A 9,287-nucleotide genomic window follows, 5' to 3' on the forward strand; every position below is an offset into this window, starting at 1 on the left:
TTCATGGCTGCAGTCACCATCTGCAGTGATTTTGGAGCCCAAGAAAATAAAGTTTCTCACTATTCCCATTGTTTCCCCATCTATTTGCCATGAAGGGATGGGACCACATGCCATGATCTTAGTTTTCTGAATGTTGAACTTTAAGCCAACTTTCTCGCTCTCCTCTTTCACTTTCATTTAGTTCTTCTTCACTTTCTGCCATAAGGGTGGTGTCATCTGCATATCTGAGGTTATTGATATTTCTCCTAGTAATCTTGATTCCAGCTTGTGCTTCTTCCAGCCCAGCATTTCTTATGATGTATTCTGCATATAAGTTAAATAAGCAGGGTGACAGTATACAGCCTTGATGTACTCCTTTTCCTATTTGAAACCAGTCTGTTGTTTCCATGTCCAGTTCTAACTGTTGCTTCCTGACTTGCATACAGATTTCTCAAGAGGCAGGTCAGGTGGTCTGGTATTCCCATCTCTTTCAGAATTTTCCACAGTTTATTGTGATCTACACAGTCAAAGGCTTTGGCATTGTCCATAAGGCAGAAGTAGATGTTTTTCTGGAACTCTATTGCTTTTTCGATGATCCAGTGGATGTTGGCAATTTGATCTCTGGTTCCTCTGACTTTTCTAAACCCAGGGGGAACATTTGGAAGTTCATGGTTCATGTACTGTTGAAGCCTGGCTTGGAGAATTTTGAGCATTACTTTGCTAGCATGTGTGATGAGTGCAATTGTGTGGTAGTTTGAACATTCTTTGGTGTTGCCTTTCTTTGGGATTGGAATCAACTGATTAAAATGTTAATACGGTTCAGTTCAGTTCAGTCACTCAGTAATGTCTGACTCTGCAACCCCATGGACTGCAGCATGCCAGGCCTCCCTGTCCATCACCACCTCCCGGAGTTCACTCAGACTCAAGTCCATCGAGTCAGTGATGCCATCCAGCCATCTCATCCTCGGTCATCCCCTTCTCCTCCTGCCCCCAATCCCTCCCAGCATCAGAATCTTTTCCAATGAGTCAACTCTTCACATGAGGTGGCCTAAGTACTGGAGTTTCAGTTTTAGCATCATTCCATCCAAAGAAATCCCAGGGTTTATCTCCTTCAGAATGGACTGGTTGGATCTCCTTGCAGTCCAAGGGACTCTCAAGAGTCTTCTCCAACACCACAGTTCAAAAGCATCTTCTTTGGCGCTCAGCTTTCTTTACAGTCCAACTCTCACATCCATACGTGACCACTGGGAAAACCATGGCTTTGACTAGACGGACCTTTGTTGGCAAAGTAATGTCTCTGCTTTTCAATATGCTATCTAGGTTGGTCATAACTTTTCTTCCAAGGAGTAAGCGTCTTTTAATTTCATGGCTGCACTCACAATCTGCAGTGATTTGGGAGCTCCCCCCAAAAAAGTCTGACACTGTTTCTACTGTTTCGCCATCTATTTCCCATGAAGTGATGGGACCAGATGCCATGATCTTCGTTTTCTGAATGTTGAGCTTTAAGCCAACTTTTTCACTCTCCACTTTCACTTTCTTCAAGAGGCTTTTTAGTTCCTCTTCACTTTCTGCCATAAGGGTGGTGTCATCTGCATATCTGAGGTTATTGATATTTCTCCTGGCAATCTTGATTCCAGTTTGTGCTTCTTCCACCCTAATACAGACCTACTCAGTATATTGTTTGACCAACTATCAGGACACCCCATGGCCCAATCATGTTGACACATAAAATTAACCATCATCATAAGTCCTCTCATCCACTTGGCATATGTACACATCTCCTTAAACCATTCTTAACTTCTAAATAAGTACAATGACAAGGTCAAAATTCTTTCTAACATGATAGGACCACCCTCCATACAACCAAACATATACTAACTCCTTCCGTAGCAGAGGGAATCTTCAAATGATGTATAGTCTTTTTCTTGATACCCACTAACTTAGATATTATGATGTAAAATTAATGATACTTAAACATGACACACTGGTGGCTCAGATGGTAAAGAATCCACCTGCAGTGTGGTAGACCTGGGTTCGAACCCTGGGTTGGGAAGATCCCCTGGAGGAGGGCATCGCAGCCCACTCCAGTATTCTTGCCTGGAGAATCCCATGGGCAGAGGAGCCTGGCGGGCTTCAGTCCACGGGGGCACAGAGTCTGACACGACTGAGTCACTAAGCACACACAAATATGACACCAAGTTAATACATCTTATGTTACCTGTTAAGAGACTACGACAGAGATGAAAACAAAGGCACATACTTAATGTGTATAACTATATAGTTAAATAAATTCATGAGAAAAGTGGGAGGAAATATGGCAAGCTCTCCTGTAACCGGTCACACGATCATAGCTGGTATTTATAACTACCTTCTTATTCTACACTTCCTTTGTATTCAGTGACCACTTCAGTTGGCCATGGTTCTTTATGTGATATAAGCAATCTAAATATTCCTTCCTCAGGAATCTGGACTATTAGTAACCCTGTCCAGGTTGTTATTGTTATTTTCATTCACTTTAATCTTGGTGTATCATAATATTAAGAGATGCCAAAGGGGTCTTCTGCAGTCCAGACACATTCTTTTCTACCTCCATTGTAGAACAGTAGTCCAGTTTCTCCTTGGTAGTCAGGCTCAGTTACCCAGCTGTCACAGTTACTGGTCTTTTCACCTGTTGATTCAGAGTCATGGGAGGCTTAAAATGGACAGAGAACAGTTTTAACTTTCTGTTCAAAGGAATCAGAGTTGTGTCTCCTGGAAAAAATGTCTTTTACTTTAAAACTAAGACTTCTAGGCCACCCAAGCATTGCAGGAACAGGATATAAAATTTTTGCAAGTTCCTGAGGATAATAGTGAGTGGTACGACTCCCATTTATCACCACCTGATTACTAGACCCATAAATCACAGCTATGGCATAAACAGGCTGTAAATTGGATGCTGATTGAGGGCATATTGGTGTTCTTGAAACCCTAGCTGTAGCTCTATAAGGTATTGTCACCTATCTGGGATGTAAATGTCTTCAGAAGGCCATTCCACAATTTTATTAGTCCAGTTGTTTCTAGACTACTGTCAAGTTTTTCTTTGTTCTTTATAACTTGCAAATATTTCTTGAACTCTATCCTCCCATGCTGTTAATCGTAGGGTTTCCTAAGTGTAGATCCTAAAATGGAGATTTTATGGAAGTGATTTATAAGAAGGGATTGAGTGAAGTAACTATGGTAGGGGAGGAAATGGTGTGGTCTAAACTAGAGTCTGGTTTCAGCCTGTAGTCATGGGAGCTCTAGAGAATACTTTGTATTACTGAACTGGTTCTATCTTGAGGCAAGAGGATCAGCTGGTGTTGTAATTTTCTGTTCTCTTTTGGGAGTTTTTCAGTAAATCCTAAACTCTGAGAACACAGGGCTCTGATCTGTTTTTATTCACCATTGAACCTCCAACAACTATCAATGTTTCCTGATACTTTGTGTTCAAAATTATTTTTAGTGATTAATGAATCAGAAAGAATGAATGGAGAATATCCTGAAATTGCTTTGTGTATAGATGAGATATTTTTAAAAAGCAGTTTTTATTAATTTTTTTCTTTTTATATAGTTTTTATTGATATGTAATTCACATGTAATAAAACACACCCATTTTTAACTACATAGTTTGGCGAATTTTAACAAATGATTATATCCATTATACCACCGATTATACAATATAAGAACATGTCTATTAACCTCTGTAGTTCCTTCTCCACCCACTGATGCACAAAGTAATCACTGATTTACTTTCTGTCACCTACAGATTAGCTTTGCCTTTCTAGAACTTTGTATAAATGTAATAATCCAGTATATTATCTTTTGCATTTGACTTCTTTTATTCAGCATAACATTTTTGAAAGAGATCCATGTTATTGTTTGTAATTGGTTCATTTTTATGTGGAGTAATATTCTCTAGTATGAATGTGTTATAATTGATTTACCTATTTACCTGTTCATGTGTATTCATATTATTTCCAGTTTTTCACTGTTAAGAGTAAAAGCTGAAAAACAGTTTTAATAATAAAATGTTACTGAAAAGTAAACTGATAGCCAGAGAAATATAAATAGCTTTTACATATAGGATAATTAAATCTTGCTGAGATGTGGAAAACATCAAGATAAACTGCTCAACTGCTGATAATCTCAGTTCTGATTTCTTCTTCATCCTCTTAGTTTAAAGAAAAAAATAAACACACATAATTTTCCTAAAATTTTTGACTAGAATTTTTCTTAGATTTTCAATAAGATAGGAAAGAGTTCTCTAGACTTCAGTACTTTTTCCCCTATAGTTTATTGACATTTTATTTTACTTTATGCTTTTATTTATTCATTCAGTACTCACTGTGGCCAGAAATTGTGCTGCCTTATAGAAAATACATTGTATGGTAGGCAAGTGATTTATGGAGTATGACTGAAAATATTTAATAAATAGAAATTTATTGAACCTGTCTGATATAAAGTTTTTTTATTTGAGTCACCACCTTCTCTGATATTTTTTAGCCTATGATGACAACGTGAGCAATCCTAAATATTCAGAAGTCCACAAGGAAGTTAAGAATATGATGCAATCTTCATTGTGTTGCTTCAGAAGTTCCATGGCCCATTAGTTTTGGAAGCTTTAAAATGGTTAAACTCTGTCATGTTATAGTGAGCGTGTTACTATCAACTGTGACATATCAAAATGATCAGAGTATGAACAAAAATTTATTGAACTTAGTTAATGAACTACTATGTACAATCTGTCAAGCACAGCTCCTGGTTCAGTAAATAGTAGCTAGCAATTAGCATACCTTTTTATGATCATTGCTTGGCAGTTAAGAATATGGTCTGAGAAATCAGTCAGATTCTGATTATTGACTTTTTAAAAGAATTATTTTCACTGGAGGCTAATCACTTTACCGTCTTGTGGTGGTTTTGCCATACGTCGACATGAATCAGCCGTGGATGCACATATGTCCCCCATGCTGAACCCCCTCCCACCTCCCTCCCCACCCCATCCCTCTGGGCTGTCCCAGAGCACTGGCTTTGGGTGCCCTGCTTCATACATCGAACTTGCGCTGGCCATCTATTTTACATATGGTAACATACACATTTCAATGCTATTCTCTCAAATCATCCCATTCTTGCCTTCTTGCACATAGTCCAGAAGTCTGTTCTTTACATCTGTGTCTCTTTTGCTGTCTTGCATATAGGGTCGTTGTTACTGTCTTTCTATATTTCAACACACACACACGCACACACACACACATATACATGCATTAATATACTGTATTGGTGTTTCTCTTTCTGATGTACTTCCTTTTGTATTTGTATAAGAAGCTACAGTTTCATCCTCCTCATTGGAACTGACTCAAATGTGTTCTTTTTTATAGCTGAGTAATATTCCATTGTGTATAATTACCACAACTTCCTTATCCATTCATCTGCCAATGGCCATCTAGGTTGCTTCCATGTTCTAGCTATTGGAAACAGTGCTACAATGAATATTGGGATACATGTGTCTCTTTCAATTCTGGTTTGCTTGGTGTGTATGATTACTGAATTTTTAATATGTATGTCTTGACACCTTCCTCTTTCTGTCAATTTCTTCCCTTGGGATAGTAGCAATGCTTATCTCTTTGGATTGTTACAGAGATTACTGCTTAATACGAATCAATTAATATTTACCATTTCTGCCTTTTATTAGAAGGAAAGTCTGTGGACCCATATTTGTGTTTGATGCTACTAAAATTTAACCCCAATCTGGGTAGAATTTTCTAAATATGGAGTGATGTTGGGTTAACTTTTCCCTCTTTTCTTACAGCTTTTCTCCTCCCCTCAATGTAGAATGTACAATTTTTAATAGTTAGTTTATTTTTTACCCCTTAGTTGATACTTGCTTAGCTCATCCAAAGTGTCCTTTTGACATTTACATCAATTGAATCAATATTGGGTTCCAGGTGTATTCATTTGTCAGCTGGAATAACTTACCTACTGCGTAAATTTCCTAATGGTATTTGTCATCTGGGCGTTTCTCAAGGCATAGATTAAGTGATTTAACGTGGGAGCTATGATAGTATATAATACAGCAACTGCTTTATCAATAGGTAAAGTAGCTGCAGGTCTCATGTACACAAGTGTGCAAGGTGCAAAGAGTAAGACAACCACTGGGATGTGGGAGATGCAGGTGGAGAGGGCTTTGCATCTTGCAGCCAAGCTGTAGGTTCTTAGAGACCAAAGGATGGCCAAACAGGAGACTAGCAAAAGAAGGAAGTTTAACAGACAGACTAAACCACTGTTGGCAGCAACAGAGAGTCCTAAAGTCTGGGTATCAGGGAAGACGAGATTGAGCAAAGGGTTCAGGTCACACATAAAGTGATCTATGATGTTAGAGCCACAAGAGGGTAATCAGAAGATGAAAAGGATCTATATGAATCCATGAAGAAAGCCTCCAACCCATGACACTCCCACTAGCAGCCGACACAACCATCAGTTCATGATGGTTGTATAGTGCAAGGGCTTGCAGATGGCCACATAATGGTCGAAAGCCATCATGATGAGCAGGATTATCTCAGCACCTCCGAAGAGATGTTCCCCAAAGATTTGAGTCATGCATCCATTGAATAGGATACTATTCTTTTCATAGAGTGAGTCTACAATCAATTTGAGGGGTACTCACAGAAGAGTAGCTAGCAGGCATCAGTAAAGGAGAGATGGGCCAGGAAAAAGTACATAGGGGACCCCAGGATGGGCTGGCCTTGGTGGCTATCATGAGCCCATTAGCTAACATAATTATAAGTTCAGTTCAGCTCAGTTCAGTCACTCAGCTGTGTCCAACTCTTTGTGACCCCATGGACTGCAGCACGCTAGGCCTCCCTGTCCATCACCAACTCCCGGAGTTCACTCAAACTCATGTCCATCGAGTAGGTGATGCCATCCAACCATCTCATCCTCTGATGTCCCCTTCTCCTCCTGCCCTCAATCTTTCCCAGCATCAGGGTCTTTTCAAATGAGTCAGTTCTTTGTATCAGATGACCAAAGTATTGGGAGTTTAGGCTTCAACATCAGTCCTTTCAATGAATATTCAGGACTGATTTCCTTTAGTGTGGACTGGTTTGATCTCCTTGCACACCAAGGGACTCTCAAAAGTCTTTTCCAACACCACAGTTCAAAAGCATCAATTCTTCTATCCTCAGCTTTCTTTATAGTCCAACTCTCACATCCATACATGAACTACTGGAAAAAACATAGCCTTGACTAGATGGATCTTTGTTGGCCAAGCAATGTCTCTGCTTTTTAATATGCTGTCTAGATTGGTCATAACTTTTCTTCCAAGGAGTAAGCGTCTTTTAATTTCATGGCTTCAGTCACCATCTGCTGTGATTTTGGAGCCCCCCCAAAATAAAGTCTGTCACTGTTCAGATTGGTTCCCCATCTATTTGTAATGAAGTGATGGGACCAGATGCCATGATCTTTGTTTTTTGAATGTTGAGTTTTAAGTCAGCTTTTTCACTCTCCTCTTTCACTTTCATCAAGAGGCTCTTTCGTTCCTCTTCACTTTCTGCCATAAGGGTGGTGTCATCTGCATATCTGAGGTTATTGATATTTCTCCTGGCAATCTTGATTCCAGGAGATTTGTGCTTTGCGCTTCATCTAGTCTGTCATTTTGCATGATGTGATGCACTCTGCATATAAGTTAAATAAGCAGGGTGACAATATACAGCCTTGACATACTCCTTTCCCAATTTGGAACCAGTCTGTTGTTCTATGTCCAGTTCTAACTGTTGCTTCATGACCTGCATACAGATTTCTCAAGTGGCAGGTAAGTTGCTCTGGTATTCCCCCATCACTTGAAGAATTTTCCAGTTTGTTGTGATCCACAAAGTCAAAGATTTTAGCATAGTCAAAGAAACAGAAGTAGATGTTTTTCTGGAACTCTCTTTCTTTTTCGATGATCCAGTGGATGTTGGCAATTTGATCTCTGTTTCTTCTGCCTTTTCTAAATCCAGCTTGAACATCTGGAAGTTCATGATTCACATACTGTTGAAGCCTGGCTTGGAAAATTTTGAGCATCACTTCGCTAGCATGTGAGATGAGTGCAATTGTGTGGTACCTTGACCATTCTTTAGCATTACCTTTTGTTGGAATTGGAATGAAATCTGACGTTTTCCAGTCCTATGGCCACTGCTGAGTTTTCCAAATTTTTCGGCAACTTATATCCTTTTTTTTCTGAGTTATAAAATTATAATAATAATATACACTTCATAGATCACTATGATAATTGATAGAGGAAATATGTACTACACAGAAACAACTTCCAATTGTTTTTGTGACTGTATACACTGTGGGATAGGAAGAATTAACAGTTGGAGCAGTAATACAGAGAACTATTTAATCATGCAATAAGCTCCAAAAGAATCATCACCAATTTTAATCTCAAAGAAGCAAGAGAGACCCATTTTATCCATAGCATTTTTTCCCAGATAGGGTCCTTATATTTATGCTTGATGGGAAGACTGATGATTTATGTCATTAATATTTGTAATTTCCCATTTTGTGTATGTGAAGTATATTTAAATTTTGCTTTAATTGTCATTGATAGTTTTGATTACTAAAGGAGGTGTCTATGGCAAAGCACTGTTGCACTGTTGTTAGTATCAAAGAAGTGCGCTCTTACAGTTTGCTTAAACTCCTTAAGCCTCAAAATTGTCAACTTTCAAGTTAAGTGGATCATATTATTTTTTTGGAAAATTAGAATGAAGATGAGATATTTTATTATTAATATTATATCTGAAAAGTGTTGAAAATATGAATACTATATATGGAAAGTGAGAATCTATAATAAGCACCAGCACTATTGTTAAACTTACCTTAGCTCTGTTAAATGATCTGAGTGATGTTTGGGGAGAAATATCTCATATTCAAAAAACAATCTCATATTCAAAATGACCAATTCTTATTATAAGCAACTTGCAGTATGAAAAATGTCACACTTGGTAAGAGCCTATTCATATAGCTAACTGTCAAATGAAGAGTTGTTAACAAAATTTTTACATTGAACACGTGCACTTGTTTTGGGTAAGTCGATTACATCTCAAAAAACCTGTTAATAAAGGAAGCCTTCTTAGAAATCGAAATCTTCCCACCTAGTATAAAGTCCCAAAATTCTTCACAGAAAACCTGTTTGTAACTCTATTCTTGTTTGAATTTAGAATGGGTTCACTTGCAACACAAAAGAGAAATTATCTGAAATAAATGTCTCTGATTCCACAGGACAAGAGGCAGAGAGTGTGGAGGACGTGTATTTA

General features: G+C 38.3%; 1 pseudogene; it reads right to left on the reverse strand.

Annotated features, from left to right (window-relative positions):
* Nucleotides 1-5,970: 5,970 nt before the first annotated feature.
* LOC138421016 (olfactory receptor 4C13-like) lies at nucleotides 5,971-8,917 on the reverse strand (annotated as a pseudogene).
* Nucleotides 8,918-9,287: the final 370 nt, after the last annotated feature.

This window comes from Ovis canadensis, chromosome 15 (assembly GCF_042477335.2).
Source record: "Ovis canadensis isolate MfBH-ARS-UI-01 breed Bighorn chromosome 15, ARS-UI_OviCan_v2, whole genome shotgun sequence".
Classification (NCBI taxonomy): domain Eukaryota; kingdom Metazoa; phylum Chordata; class Mammalia; order Artiodactyla; family Bovidae; genus Ovis; species Ovis canadensis.